Source organism: Lactuca saligna, chromosome 9 (assembly GCF_052625555.1).
Source record: "Lactuca saligna cultivar CGN05327 chromosome 9, ASM5262555v1, whole genome shotgun sequence".
Classification (NCBI taxonomy): domain Eukaryota; kingdom Viridiplantae; phylum Streptophyta; class Magnoliopsida; order Asterales; family Asteraceae; genus Lactuca; species Lactuca saligna.
This window is the reverse complement of record NC_136425.1, coordinates 2,190,164-2,206,949: the sequence shown is the minus strand read 5'-3', so window position 1 is coordinate 2,206,949 and position 16,786 is coordinate 2,190,164. Positions and strand designations below refer to the sequence as shown.

Below are 16,786 nucleotides of genomic sequence, written 5' to 3'. Positions count from 1 at the left end.
TTTATGAGAGATTTCTACATCAAAATTGGTTTTTGATTAATTATGTTCGTTGTTCATTATTTTTCTTGTTCTTGTTGCTTGATATTTTTTGTTAAACTTAGATCCTTCAATTAATATCGTGTAATGTTTGATTGTTGGTACATATTAAATAATAATTTTTCATTTTTGTAGAGCAACTCGACGAGTTGGTAGCCCCAAACTCATCGAGTGGAGACTAGAAAGGGACGCGGGTTTTTAGCAATCTACTCGAGGAGTTGAGAGCCTCAACTCGACGAGTAGGTCTGCCAGAATGAAACCCTAATTTCGGGGTTTTGCACCCTATTTAAGCATCTTAATCCCGACTTGCTGGCCTCATTTCCAGCCTCCAAGTCCCAAACCCTAATCCACGAAACCCTAGTGCACTTTTTGAGCTTGTGAGTTGTTTTGAGTGATTATTGTTTGTTTTGAAGCTTGTTGAAGAAGGAGGAGCTTGAAGATTCATAAGGAAGCTAGTAGATCCAGAAACAACTTCTCATCCTCTTCATTTTCTGGTAAGCTAGTCTCAACCTTGCTTAGTAGCTTGATAGATCTCCTTCTTTTCACTTTATGGGGTTTTTTTTTTGTCAAAGAAGCTTAGTACTTGGGAAATGGACGTCTCTAGTGATTTACCTTTTAGATATGGGGTCTAGAAGGGGTTTCCTAGCATAAAGGTGCAAACTTTATGACCATGGAATCCCCATGCAAGCTTTAAGGTGTTATTTTGGCCTTTTAAGCCCCAAAAGGCCATGCATGGAAGGAAAGTTAGGAGCTTTACGCGTTTAAATGATGTATAAGGTCGAGATCTATGTTAGTATGCCTTAGTTTGGAGTATTATGTCTTTTGGACCAAGATGTATGTCCTAGAGAACTAGGGTTTTAGCTAAACCCATTAAGAAGGACTATTAGCGGGTAAAGTTGGAAACTTTATCCTTAAAAGGGCATTTCCAGTATATAGATGAAGTATGGAGCTTAGATCTTAAGAGTAGGGGCTTAATCCTTTGAGATGGCCCAAAAAGATTGAGGAATTCGGCGAGTACAGAGAGGGACTCAACGAGTTAAGACGTTTTGTCCCGATTTTGTACAAGGTAGGACTCGGCGAGTCTACGAAGAGACCCGACGTGTTGATTCGCAAAATCACGACTATGAGTAGCCAGGGAACTCGGCGAGTTGGATCGCGATTTCAGGTTTTTGATTTATTGACTCGACGAGTTGATAAGTTAACTCGGTGAGTTGAGTCAACCCAGAACGCTGACTTTGACCATAATATTGACTTTGATCAGGGTAAAATGGTCATTTACCCTAAGAAGAATTATCAGGTTCTGACTAAGTGTTTAGGTTTGATGAAATGAGAAAAATTCAGTAAACCTAGACTAGAGTAGTCCAAGTGTTGAAAATATTGAAACAGAGTTTCAGAATCGTCAAGTGGCAAGTAATGCGGAAAATAAAGAATTGTGAATCACAAAGTTAATGATAAAAACGTTTTTTATAAGTTCGAGATCAATGATTCAAAAGTGTCTCATATTTATCAAGATTCGGTTACAAGTGTTTGAATGATAGACAAGCTAAAACACTCATATGCCTCTCTGAAGACTAATCTAAACATAATGATCTGAAATGAGCAAGGAAGAACCAAGAAGAGCAACTTTATAATGGATCCCAAGGAGCCTATTTATTGGCTTTGGAAAAGCCCATGACATGGCTTGACCAATCAGGTGTTGACACACCATCATGACTTAGTCATCAGTTGACACCTTTGCCCTACTTAACGGAGAATGGATGTAATATTCCAATTCGGTTAGTATTTCATTAGGGTTCCATCAAAGTTAGGAGTCTTCATAATTCTTGAACCTTCTTGATCAACATTGAAAAAGTGATGAGCATCATGTTGCTCAATTGTCTTCTTAGATGTCATCAACTTCCAGAAGTGTTGTTGATCATGTTGAGTAGTTTCCTGAATGTTGGACTGTGTCTTAAACTTGAAGATGTACCACCACATGTTCATGATTGACCATGGACAAAATTCATGTTCCTTTGAGCATTTGGACGTGCCTTCATTGTACATGATGTGCCATATGTAGTCTTGTTGAGCTATCAATGTGATCATGTTGATCCATTGGCTTGAGTTGAGCCACCAAGTATTCCTGTTGAGCAATCAACTCTTGTTGAGCCAAAGAGTTGTGAATGAGTCAACAATGTTTCTGATGAGCCATCAATATTCCAAATGATCCATCAGCATCTTGATGCTCTACATATGATCTAGATGTGCCATCTAAGATCATGATGGTCCAACTAGCTTTCAGCAAGTGATCTATGTCAACAACAGGTGCTCCATGTAAGCTTCAAGTGCTCCAACATCTGATTCTTCAAACACTTGTTGAATCTTCAACATCTTTCCAACCTAAAACATTCTGATAATGTTTGTTAGAAAATGTAAATCAATACTCAACTCATTTCAAGTGACAATCACATCAAAAAAAAATTTCCAACAGTTTCCCCATATGTGATGGTTACTGAGATAAGGAGTTGTAAAAAGTGTGCAAAAGGAAAAATATTGATTTAACATTTTCCCCCTCTGCTTCAATGGAATTTTCTAGTTAAAGTAGATACAAAAAAAATAAATAAATAAAAATTAAAAAATTATTCGAGAAATGTGTTCGTCCAACATGAAAATTTTGGTTAAAGAAAATTTTAAGTGTCAATATGACAATTAAAAAAATTGGAATTGAAAAAAAATGTTCGAATTTGCATGATCCAGACAAAAAATCGATTTGTTAAGATAGGAAAATAAAGTGACAAAGAGGAATAACTTGCAAACTCGAGTTGTGTTTTATTGAGGCCAGAAGTTTGAAGAAAATATCAAGTGTTGAATAAGAGTGAAAAACATGATCTTTTTCTACAAACGAAAAAAAAAAAAAAAAAAAAAAAAAAAAAAAAACTTTGATATTTTGCTAAATCATATCAACATGTGTTATGATAAAAACAAAGTTTCTAAGTCTTACCTTCAAAGATTGTAGCCTATAAAAAAAATAAGAACATAAAATAAGAAAGAAAAAACGGATATCCCTTGAATATAAGATAAACACTGAAAACCTGATAAATATGAAATTTAAATTAGGATAGTGTTTCTTAATCCATTATCCAAGAGATAGCCAATAAATAAATGAGAGAAAAAAATAACAATAAAAAATAGTAATAAACAAAATTGACAATAAAAATTTGTTTTTATTTTTAAACAAAAAAATAAAATAAAATAAAGTAAAATAGAATAAAATAAAATAAAAGAAGAAAAAAAACAAAAAACGTGCATGTGTGTGAGAGTGTGTGAATAAAGAGAATGACATGAATATGGAAGACATTTAACGACATCCAAAGTGTCACAAAATAGTCTAAAGCTCTAAGGTTCAACTGTCACAAAAAAAAATGTCGCAAAAACTTTGTTACATAAAAACATGTTGTATTTGGCCAGAAAACCTAATAACCAAATTAAGACTGGTAAGGTATCCAAAAGCCCACAATACATTAGGATTTTAATGCTTCCGGTGTGATTCGTTCTCCAAAGAATAAGTCCGAGACGGCTAGATATGTGTTCGAGTTGTGATACCGAGTCGAATGGAGATTCCTGTGAGGTGATCGAGGCTTGAAAAAAAACTTTGTGATATACATATGTAGAGAAGATGCTGCATGAAAGGAAACATGCTCATACATTAATGTGCTCTCATGAGCTTGCTTGAATGCTTTCAAAAACAAATCTCGATGTATAATTACACCTTATCTGATGTAGTCACGAATGATGGTGCACACAGAGAGGAACAAGATGCTCCAATAGAGGATGGCGTACCAGCTTAGGAGATGGCGCACATTTTGTCAGATCGACGAGATCAGTGAGGTGTATGCCAAAGAAGTATTGTCGGGAGGGAGATGTCTCACCTGTGGGAGGCCGACAGAAGGAGGTGGTGCATACAAGGGTATAGGATGCGCCAAAGAGTTGTTGATGAGCAAGTCAGCTGAGATGGATTCGAGATCAAGTCAACTTCCAGTTTCCAGGTGCATTAGGAGTAGGTGATCGCCATGATGGCATTGTTGGTAGGGAGTGCCGGTCCTAGACAATTTGGGGCCCGGGGCAAAATAATTTTTTAAGGCCCTTCTAATTTTTTTTTTGTAAAGGAGGGTGGCACCTCTAGAAACTTTTGTTAATCAATAAAATAATACAATTGAAAGCTGGGGACTACTCACCTATAAAAAGAAAAGACTTCGGGACAAGCCCCGGAAGCCAAACAACCTAGCATCTAGTACAAAACAACTAAATTAAAAGGCGTGCTCTGAACCCTAATGCATAAACATCACAAAGAAAAACTAAAGAAATAAGTGATAAAAGGCAACCAACAAATAGATAATAGGCAACAAACAGATTAACAAATAGAAGAAAGTGTTCTTTTGTACCTCCTGTTGTTGGCTGCCTGTGATGCTGATGTTGTGAGCCTGTAAATAACTTCTAAGCACTTGCCAAATGCCAATTGAAAAAGCTCCACAATCACAACAAAAAATTCTGAAGTTAAAAACAAAAAAAAAAAAAAAAAAAAAGGAAATAAACATTCTTACATTGAAAAAACTGAAATTAAACAAATGAATAACAAATTAACTCTAAAAAAAGTTCAAGAGGCCACTTACAGTGAGAGTTACAGGGATTCACAATCACTTGATCAGAAGTCATAAACTTGGATTTGGATAAGTTGGATTCTCAGATTCTATACAACATAAAATCCTAAAGATTAAAAAAATATTTATAAAAGAATATCGGTATATAACAGATTCACAGAAAAATTAAAAATTTCAATTCAAGTCTAGAAAGTATAACTTACAGAAACATAAGAATTTTCACAAATCACAAATTCACAATCAGCGATTTCGGTGGAAATACTCAGAGTCTCAGATGCTAATGGTCTGGTGACTAGCAATTCTCAAAATCTCAATGGTCTGGTGCTATTCTAGTCTTTCCAGAAAAAAAAAAAAAATTAAACTTTGAAATCGAAAATAGAAGGGTAATGATCAGGAATCGTGAAAACTGAAACCAAGAAGCAAATAATCGAAAATGTTGATTTGAGAATCAGATACCCTAAATCAGAAAAGATGGAAAATCGTAGAAGAAATCAGAGATCGAGATCGATTCGACTGAAATTGAATAAGAAATAGAAGAAATTTGAGTTCTGACCGTTGCTTACCTTATTGAATCCGGAGAAAACGTTTGGATTTTCCATAGAAATTGATCGTTGAAGATTTAATTCCCTTTGGAAGTCGGACATCATCTCTCGCATGCCAGTCGCGATCGCTCATTCCTCCCGCTTCCTTTTTGAGTTGGCGCCTGATAAGAGGATTGGGCTTCAATAACCCATCCAATAAGCTTAAAACTAATGTGTTGCTCCTATATATTTAATATAACAAATATAAAACGGGGGCCCTTAGGCATTTGGGGGTTCGGTCGCCCAGTTTGCCCAAGCCTGGATGCATGGCTTGGTGTGTTGTGAGTGTATACGTATGTTCCTACCATTGCGGATGGTACATAGGGATGGAGACGAACTAGTGCAGGTGCAGAAACAAAAAAAATAATAATAATGAAAGAAAGAAAGAAGTGGCGCATTTGACGTAGACTTTAAGGCAGCCAAACAAAAACAGAAAAGAAAACTGGCGCATGAAGTTTGTTCTCAGCGATATTTGTGTTGATTATGCGCCAAGACTATTTGAGTGAGAAGGAAGTTGCGCAAAGGATGTTGTTTTCTTGTGAATTGATGATATGCCAATACACGATGTTGCTACAAAAAGTGAAGTTGGAAGGGTGGATTAGGGTTGGAACAAGTAGAGGATGTGATAAACAAGAGTATTTCGTTCGATGCTTTAAACAAAATAAAGAAACGATGATGCGCCAAGCTTAAAAAAAACATGGGCAAGACCTGTTGATCATCATTCAATGCTTGATGATGTTGCAAGGACTTGTGGCGCCAAAGGAAGATCTTGATCAAAGTTGCGCCAAGAGCGAGGTGATCACGAGTAGCTGGCTCTGATTAGGGTTTGCGCAAAAAAAATATGGACTTGATGCTCATCATGGAAATCACTATTGAGCCCCTTTTTTTAATGATTCAAATGATGCACACAAAAAAAAGGTGGATGAGCACGATGGTATTGCTCCAAACTCAAAAGGATGTTGATCACGGGATGACGGCTCAAGAAGTGATCAAGAAATCACTTGGTGATCACAAAGATCTTGTTGATGATCAAGAGGGTTGTTGTCGATCAAGATGGTAGATGCTCAAGTGATGATTACGAAGAGAATGATGCGCCAAGGGGTTGATCCAAGATCATATACTGTTATAATTAAGCACTCTTTGCGCCAAAGGAGAGAGGCGGTACTAAGGTTTGATGCTGATGGCGCAAGATGTAGGTCGCTTTTACTTTGTTGTTGCACCAATGACTTGATGTGTCGAGATGCTTATGGCGCAGGAGGAGTTTGTTGTGCCAAAAGTGATGTTGCGCCAAGATCACAATTGAAGTGTTGATCAAGAAAGGGTATGCGCCACAAGAAGAGAAGTGTGGCTCAAGTAGAAGACGTGGATCAAGAAGAGAAAAAAATATGTGACTCAATAAGGTATCTTCGATGTGCCTTATGATCACGAAGAAAAAAATTTGATTGAGCAAGAGAGGGTTGTGAGGGTCAAGAGGAGTTGCGTTGATGAGACAAGAAGGGAAGGGTCAAAAAGAGTTAGGGTTTTGATTGATCACGAAGATACTTGTGGCTCAAGAGAGAAAAAGTGCAATTAGGGTTTGTGGGTAAAGAAGAGAATTTCGAAATTTGGAATGGCTCAAGAGTGGTTTCGAGGAGGAAGATGAAATGGAGGACGAAGAAGAAGAATCTGAAGAGGAAGAAGTAGAAAAGGAACCAGAGGAGGAAGTCATCAACCCTCCTTACATCGCCAGGGTGCCTGCGAACCATTTTGGCTACAATGGGCATGAGCCCCGTTGGGAAACAGTGATCGAGAGGTGGAGTCGATAACAACGCCACCGATCACCATATGGTGATCAACGGGGTTACTACACCCTCAGCCACGGGGGACCGACTGACAGAGTCCTCCCCGTCATGGTCCAGCATATTACGAATATGGGAAACCAAAATAGGGAAATGGCAGATCAAGTTCGAAATCTCAATGTTGTTACAAAAGCCACCGATGCACGCACCAGGGAGTAGGAAAGGGACTTCTATCACGTGGATCAACTTATCGAGGACCTTACCGCCGCTTGAGCGGAGGTAAGAGAGTACCAGGTGAGGCACGCAGCTCTCCAGGAGAGAGTGATCGCGACCGAACGCCAGATTACGGAGCTTCAGGGAGCCTCGGCCTCATCTCAAGGCCATAGTGGACCAGATGCCACCCGCCTCGAGTAGTGTTTACACTACTCACATTTTGTTATAAAACTAGGATTTCAAGTAGGCATTGGTGCTACTTTTCTTACAAGTAGGTCCGACCCTACGTCTAAGTGATTACACTATTCGAAGGGTCATTATGCTGTCAGAATTTTCTTCTACATTGATGTAATGTAGACCTCCTATGAGGTCAAATTTTCTTAAGCAATATGTACTAAACTTACATCAATGAAATTGACTTGCATGTTATATTGTTGGTTAATTGGCATGAGAACTCATAACTTGATAATACAAACAATTGTAAATGAGAACTCTAAAATTCTTAAGTTGTACATCAAGGTTATGTGTAATTAAGGGATGATCGACTTAGAAATGGTGAGTCCGCCTTAGGACCTGTTGTGACATCCCCAATTTCTCGGCCAGAAAAGACCTATTTTTTATGCTTTATTTTAAAATCAGAGTAATCGTTTAAAGAAAACGGTTGCAGAATTTGTTCCCAAAACAAGATATGATAAAAACTTATCAAAACATTTCTCAAAGAGAATGTATTTTCATTAAATAATAAAACCTCAGGATGTCATGTTCCGATACAGACACATAAGCATAAACAGAACACACATTCATTTACTCTAGTGATTTACATCTCCTTTAATCTCTCAGTGCAAAGCAGCTTCGTATCGATACCTGTGATACAATTAAACTGAGTGGGTCAGGCTTGGGAGCCTGGTGAGCATATAAGGTTTTCAACCCACAATAATATAATTATTATATTTAATCATCAAACAATCAACTCAATTACCCATCCCCATTATCTTCTTTATTTCTTAAGGTTTTACCCTAAGAATCACCTATCCTTTATTTATTCATTCCTAAAATTTTACTTTAAGGAATAGATACAAATTCTACTGTTATTTAAGGCGCATCTACCAACTTTATCATTTAAGCGCCTCTGCCAGGACTTATGACATTCACTATTAGGCGCATCTGCCGACCTTATCCTATAAGCGCATCTGCCAGGATTATCCTATAAGCGCATATGCTAGTATTATGACATTTTCTATTTGGTGCATCTACCAATATTATTCTTAAGCGCATCTGCTAGTATTATGACATCTCTATTTGGCGCATTTGCCGACATTATCCTATAAGCGCATCTGTCAAGATTACGACATTCACTACTTGGTGCATCTACCGATATTATTCTTAAGCGCATCTGCTAATATCATTCTTAATCAGCTTTCATACCTCATCATTTTATCACATACCAACTATCTCATCTACCCATGTTCTACCCAACATATTTGTAGATATAAAATACATATACAGTTTAACTTATTTAAAAACTATATAAAACATCCATTCCACACTCATCTCAAATAAGCAAATAATGTATAAACACATAGCACGTATTTCATAGCAAATACTTAATATTTATGTGTTAGAAGAGAGTGACTACACACTCACCCAAAACATATACTTAATACATTCAAACAATACTTGTATTAATATCGTGTTTATGAAAGGGACTATACACTCATGCATATAAACAACTTTATATTATACACATAGCACGTATTTCATAGCAAATACTTAATATTTATGTGTTAGAAGAAAGTGACCACACACTCACACATATAAACAACAATATATATACACATAGCACATATTTTTATAAAATATTTCATATCTGTAACACCGAAAATTTTCAAAACAAATTTTTCAATTTTTATAAAACATAATTCCATTGATATTCATAAAACAACCATTTTAATTATCCAAACAAGACAATACAAAATCCCAAGATCATGATATCAAGCTCCGAATGTGTGTGTGTGTACGGATCAAGCCGGCGCCTTCCCGCGGTCGTCACTAGTACCTGAAACAATAACATCAACACTGTAAGCACAAGGCTTAGTGAGTTCCCCAAAATACTACATATAACATATATTAGCCACTCGAGGCTATAACTCTGTGGGTCCGTGCACCCAAACTCTGTGAACCCTCAGGTTCTAACTCTGTGAACCTTCCGGTTCTAACTCTGTAAACATACACAGCATCAATCACATAGAAGTAATGCAGTACAACACATAACATACATAGCATACAAATACTCTATCACATAACTCTGATTACCTACTCAAGGTAAAGTATAGTGAGAAGACTCACCTCGCGTGTCTCGGTAAATCGTAAACCTGAAATCGCTAATCACTCGACCTGTCGAGCTATCGTCCCCCTATAGCACAATACACCTCTAATTAACACTTTCCCAACTAGGGTTGACCACACTATAACAAGTCAATCTAGGTCAACGCTGGTCAACGGTCAACGGTCAACTTTGACCGGACTCGGCGAGTACCCAGGCGACTCGGCGAGTCTGGGTGTATACACCAATTTCCCTGGAATCCTCCTTTGACACGTCGAGCATTCCCTCAACTCGACGAGTTCCACCTGGCACGAGTTGTGGGGCCACCACGACTCAACTCGCCGAGTCTCAAGAACAACTCGGCGAGTCCAGTTAGACTCAGTCCACCTGTCCATTCTGACTCCCCCTTGACTCACTGAGTTCACCTTTCCCAACTCGGCGAGGCCACTCACAGAGTGGTCAGGCAACATTCATGCTACTCGCCGAGTCTGTTCTTCGGACTCGGCGAGTCCATGCCATGCACTGACTCAATCTTGCTCTAAAGGTCAGATCCAGTTCATTAATCCATAGATCCAGTCCCTCCAAGCTCATTTAGCACGTAAAGTTACAATCTTGATGCACATACAACCTCTATATGACCATATATGATGTTTATGACTCAAATACTACAACACAAGGTCAAAGACTCTATTGTCACTCATAAAGCTTGATGAGTGAGGCTCTCTGGACCTCTATGGATCCAGATCCATGGCCTCAACTCAAAGAGGGAACCAATGGGCATCAAATCATCCCATAAATGACCACCACAAGCCCTAAATTGCATCATGCTTCACTAAACAGAAAATGGTCCGAGATAATACCTCTAGAGTGATGATCTAAGCTCCAAATCCACGAAATAGCAACCTCCTTTGCTTCCTCTTGCCTAGGGTCTCCTTCTTCTTGCTAAATAACACACACAAGATCAAGAATGGCTCCTTTCTCTTCACAAATAGCTCAAGAACACAAGGGTCACTCACTGAGGGTTGGGTGAGCACAAATGACGGCCATAAGGCCCTTTAAATAGGCCTCAAACCCGGAGATTTAGGGTTTCATTACACGGCGCAGACTCGCCGAGTCCATATCCTGGACTCGCCGAGTCCAGGCGCGCACCAATGTTCAATTCCGCGTCTCTACTCGGCGAGTCTGAGCTCCAACTCGCCGAGTCCCTCTCACAATATGACAAAATTAGATTTACAAGATACCTGGTAAAATCCGGATGTTACAACTCTCCCCCACTAGAACTAGACTTCGCCCTCGAAGTCTCGCTCTAAAATAGCTCCGGATGCTGCTCCCGCATCATACCCTCCGGCTCCCAGGTCATTTCTGATCCCTTCTGATGTTGCCACTGTACCAATACCAGAGGTACCTCCTTGTTCCTCAAAATCTTGATCTTCCGATCCCTGATAGCCACTGGTCTCTCAGCATAATTCAGGCTTGCATCTACCTGAATATCCTCTAATGGAACCACTGCCGACTCGTCGGCTATACATTTCCTCAACTGCGATACATGAAAAGTGTTGTGAATCTGTCCCAACTCTGCTGGTAACTCCAGCCGATAGGCTACCCGGCCCACCCTTTCGATCACACGAAACGGACCTATAAACCGGGGCCCCAATTTGCCCCTCTTCCTGAACCAGATCACTCCTTTCCAAGGAGAAACCTTCAGGAGAACAAAGTCGCCGACCTGAAATTCCAGCTCGGATCGGCGTCTATCCGCGTAACTCTTTTGTCGGCTCTGAGCGGTCAATAACCTCTGTCTGACCAGCTGTATCTGCTCTGTCGTCTAATTCACGATCTCTGTACTGCCCATTACCCTTTGCCCAACCTCTCCCCAACATATGGGAGTTCGACACCTCCTACCATACAACAGCTCAAAGGGCGGCATATCGATGCTCGAATGATGGCTGTTATTGTAGGAAAACTCCGCTAAAGGCAAATACGTATCCCAACTACCCCAAAGTCCAATACACATGCCCGAAGCATGTCCTCAAGTGTCTGAATTGTCCGCTCACTCTGGCCGTCAGTCTGGGGGTGGTATGCGGTACTAAAATGCAGCTTAGTACCCAACTCCTCATGAAATTTCTTCCAGAAGCGGGAAGTGAAACGCACATCGCGGTCTGAAACGATCGAGATCGGCACCCCATGCCGAGATACAACCTCCCTCACATAAATCTCCGCCAACTTCTCCGCCGAAGAACTCTCACTGATGGCAAGAAAGTGAGCGCTCTTCGTCAACCTATCCACAATCACCCAAATTGCATCGACTCCTCTGGCAGTCCTCGGCAATTTGGTGATGAAATCCATAGTGATCTGTTCCCACTTCCATTCGGGAACCTCCAATGGCTGCAACTTGCCATGCGGTCTCTGGTGTTCGGCCTTCACCCTTCGACAGGTCAAACACCTCTCGACAAACCATGCGACATCCCTCTTCATACAAGGCCACCAATACTCCTTCCTTAGGTCCAAATACATCTTTGTAGCCCCGGGATGGATCGAAAATTTCGATCTATGAGCCTCCTCCATCAATGTAGTACGTGTACCGCCTACAAACGGTACCCAGATCCTGCCCTGATAAGTCATAAGGCCTCGACTATCCGATACGAACTCCGAAACCAACCCAACGACCCGCTCTCTCTTCTGCATCTCTGGACGCACAGCCTCGGCCTGTGCCCCACGAATGGCGTCCAGAACTGGAGCTATCACAGTCAGTCGCAAACATACATTTCGCAGTGGAGCACTCTCCGCCCTACGACTCAATGCGTCGGCTACCACATTAGCCTTGCCCGGGTGGTACAAAATCTCGCAATCATAATCCTTGACCACATCTAACCACCTTCTTTGCCGCATGTTTAGGTTAGGCTGATCCATCAGGTACTTCAAGCTCTTATGGTCCGTGTAAATCGTACAACGAACCCCATACAAGTAGTGCCGCCAAATCTTGAGGGTGAACACCACTGCCCCCAACTCCAGATCATGTGTGGGGTACCTCGTCTCGTGAGGCTTCAACTGCCTTGATGCATATGCTATCACATGTCCCTTTTGCATTAGTACCGCTCCCAGTCCTAAAATCGATGCATCACAGAATACCATAAAACCCTCCATCCCTTCCGGAAGAGCTAATACCGGAGCTTCACACAACCTCTGGCGAAGCGTCTCAAAGGAGGTCTGCTGCTCGGGACCCCATAGAAATGTAACACCCTTCCGGGTCAATCTGGTGAGTGGAACCGCAATCTTGGAGAAATCCTTAATAAACCTCCGATAATACCCTGCCAACCCAAGGAAACTCCGGATCTCAGAAGGTGACCTTGGCACCTCCCACCTCATCACTGCGTCAACCTTGGCCGGATCGACCAATATCCCCTTCTGGTTAACGAGATGTCCCAGAAACTGGACCTCCCGTAACTAAAAATCGCACTTGGAAAACTTTGCATAAAGTTTCTCCGATCTCAAAACTCCAAGAACCTCCCTCAAATGCTCCTCGTGCTGCTCTCTAGATCTCGAATATACCAGAATATCATCAATGAACACAATCACCGACCGATCCAACATCGGCCGACATACCCTGTTCATGAGGTCCATGAACACAGCCGGGGCATTGGTGAGCCCAAAAGGCATCACCACAAACTCATAATGCCCATAACGCGTCCTGAATGCTGTCTTCTGGACGTCCTCGTCCCGTACTCTCACCTGATGATAGCCCGAACTCAAATCAATCTTGGAGAACCAAGATGCTCCCTGTAACTGATCGAATAAATCGTCGATCCTCGGCAACGGGTAACGGTTCTTGACCGTCAACTTATTCAGTTCCCGATAATCAACACACATGCGATGCGAGCCATCTTTCTTCTTCACAAACAGGATGGGTGCTCCCCACGGCGAGCTACTCGGCCGAATAAACCCCTTCCCCAGCAACTCCTGAAGTTGCGAGGATAACTCTTGCATTTCTGGAGGCGCAAGGCGATACAGCACCTTAGCGATAGGTGCGGCTCCCGGAACCAAATCGATACCAAACTCCACTTGCCTCACGAGAGGCACACCTGGTAACTCTTCGGGAAAGACATCTGGAAACTCACGCACCACCGGAACTTCATCCACCGAACTCGGTCTCTCGGAGATCACTCGCGTATCCATCACATACGCCACAAAACCCTTACAGCCCTGCTGTAAACACTGCCTCGCCCTAGCAGCCGAACAAAAGGCTGATCCAGAACGTGTACCCTCGCCGTAAACCGAAAGAACTCCCCCACTAGGATCTCGTATAGTCACCAGCTGACGCTCGCAATCGATAACCGCGCCGAATCGGCTCAACCAGTCCATGCCCACTATAACACAGACATCACCCATCGCAATAGGAATCAGGTCGATCGGGAACTCAACCCTAAAAATCTCCAATACACATCCCCGGAGGACCTCCGTGGCACAATTCACTCTGTCGGCGGCTATGGAAACCCGCAGGGGTCGACTCAGTGCCCCACGACTAACACTGATATGCTGACTAAATGTCAAAGATACAAAAGATCGACTCGCACCCGAGTCAAATAACACTAAAGCAGGTACAAAATTCACAAGGAAGGTACCTATGCATAGCATAATATAAGCATAATATCTCGACACCATAAATAAATAATAAAAAGAAAGTGTACCAGCCACAACGTCGGGTGCAGCGCGGACCTCTTCCGCAGTCAGCTGAAAGGCTCTCCCCCGAGCCCTCGGTGCCTCGGCCTTCACGGGCCGACTCTCTGTAGCAGTAGCTCTGATGGCGGCGGGAGCAGACCCCTGAGATGCTCCGCGCAGCAGCGGACACTCTGCCTTCCGGTGTCCGGTCTGGTTACAGTGGAAGCACACTGTAAACCCCTTGGGGCAGTCCTTAGCCATATGCCCCTCCTTGCCACATTTGTAGCAAGACCCCGCTCGACAGACTCCATCGTGACCCTTGCCGCACTTCCCACAAGTGCGGCCCTTCTGGCTCCCGGGTCGGGGATCAGCGGGCTTGGCCCGCTTGGCTGCCGGCTGGGACTGTGCCGGCCGCCGATCCCTCCCCAGAGACTCCGCCTCCTCCCTGGCCTGAGTCTCAAGCTCAATCTCCCTCTTCCGAGCATTTTCCTGAAGCTCGGCAAATGTCCGATACGAGGAGTTCGCAGCGAAATCCCGAATATCCCGTCTCAGAATGCTCAGGTAACGGCTCATACGTGCCTGCTCGGTGGACACGTGCTCAGGGCAGAACATCGCCCTCTCATGAAACATCCTCGTAATAGCTGTGACTAACTCGGTACCCTGCTTGAGGGTCAGAAACTCCTGTGTCAGACGTTCCCTCTCCACCTGAGGAACGTACTCATCTCGGAACATGGTAGTGAACCTCTCCCAGGTCACTGCCGAAATCTCAGTCGGTGTGAAGTGTGCCGTCACAAACTTCCACCAGTCCTTCGCTCCCAAGCGAAGCTGGTTCAGCGCGAACCGAACCTTCAAATGCTCAGGGGACGAGCAAGTGAAGAAGCATCCCTCCATATCAGATATCCACCTCATAGCTGCCACCGGATCCTGCGTACCATCAAACTCTGGTGGCTTGGTGTTGCTGAACTCATTAAACAATGTCGCATCACCTCCCTGGGGTCTTGCCGCAGCAATCGCTGCGGTAGCCGCTGCAACCGCAGCCTCAGAAAGAGCGGCATAGCGCTCGTCAAATATCTCAATCAACGCGGTCTTAATGGACCCGAACATCTCTGGTAACTCAGCTCTGATGACCGCAGCCACCTCCTCATGAATGATCTGTCGAATCTCCTCATCGCTAGTTCTGGCATCCTCCGGCATGTGACGTGTCCTCACCATGATCAACCTCTGAAATACAACATGCGATAATTAGAATTTACTCGAACACTCTTACATTCGACAATCCACCCCTCCTTGATTCTTGGTATCCCAAGATTCTTATTTGGACTGTGTACCGCACCGGTGCTTTCAGTAGTACGGGCCCAATACTACTGTCCGCACCGTCTCAGTACACACCCCAAATCTTCCTCTTCGGATCCCAATCCCCAAGTACTCTATTATACTTAAATCGCTCTGTAACAGGTCTCACACGAAGTCCTAGCTGCTACCTAATTACTCTCAGCATCTCATAGCAGCTCACCCCTCCCTAGGCTAAGGCATCACAAAACAGGCCACTCTAGTCCTATTAGCAATACCTAGCCTACTCTAGCATGCAAATACATCACATTAATAATAATTATCACATAATATAAAGGTATTTTGGGAATTCACCGTTCGGGCGCTGGCTGATCGTACACACGTTTCTTCCTGGAAAATCTTTTACTCTTAGAAAACTTTGGTTTTATTTTGAAATATCTCTTCAATTCCTCAGTTTGAGTTCAAATACCCCCGAAGGTGTACCCGAATCCCTCAAACCAAGGCTCTGATACCAATTTGTAACACCGAAAATTTTCAAAACAAATTTTTCAATTTTTATAAAACATAATTCCATTGATATTGATAAAACAACCATTTTAATTATCCAAACAAGACAATACAAAATCCCAAGATCATGATATCAAGCTCCGAATGTGTGTGTGTACGGATCAAGCCGGCGCCTTCCCGCGGTCGTCACTAGTACCTGAAACAATAACAACAACACTGTAAGCACAAGGCTTAGTGAGTTCCCCAAAATACTACATATAACATATATTAGCCACTCGAGGCTATAACTCTGTGGGTCCGTGCACCCAAACTTTGTGAACCCTCAGGTTCTAACTCTATGAACCTTCCGGTTCTAACTCTGTAAACATGCACAGCATCAATCACATAGAAGTAATGCAGTACAACACATAACATACATAGCATACAAATACTCTATCACATAACTCTGATTACCTACTCAAGGTAAAGTATAGTGAGAAGACTCACCTCGCGTGTCTCGGTAAATCGTAAACCTGAAATCGCTAATCACTCGACCTGTCGAGCTGTCGTCCCCCTATAGCACAATACACCTCTAATTAACACTTTCCCAACTAGGGTTGATCAGACTATAACAAGTCAATCTAGGTCAACGCTGGTCAACGGTCAACGGTCAACTTTGATCGGACTCGGCGAGTACCCAGGCGACTCGGCGAGTCTGGGCGTATACACCAATTTCCCTGGAATCCTCCCTTGACACGTCGAGCATTCCCTCAACTCGACGAGTTCCAC

At 42.5% G+C, this 16,786-nt stretch overlaps 1 long non-coding RNA gene across 5 annotated transcripts; it reads right to left on the bottom strand.

Moving 5' to 3' along the window:
• Positions 1 to 2,993: 2,993 nt before the first annotated feature.
• On the bottom strand, positions 2,994 to 5,707 carry LOC145018519 (uncharacterized). 5 transcript variants are annotated; one of them, XR_013667051.1, is made up of 7 exons: positions 5,237 to 5,704; positions 4,877 to 5,007; positions 4,686 to 4,762; positions 4,458 to 4,563; positions 3,945 to 4,370; positions 3,785 to 3,858; positions 2,999 to 3,694 (listed from the first exon to the last, which is right to left on the bottom strand). It is a non-coding gene; the product is annotated as an uncharacterized LOC145018519 (long non-coding RNA). The 5 variants fall into 5 exon arrangements; XR_013667052.1 differs by having other exon boundaries at positions 3,945 to 4,343; XR_013667053.1 differs by having other exon boundaries at positions 2,994 to 3,694; positions 3,945 to 4,540; positions 5,237 to 5,707.
• Between the last annotated feature and the right edge of the window lie 11,079 nt (positions 5,708 to 16,786).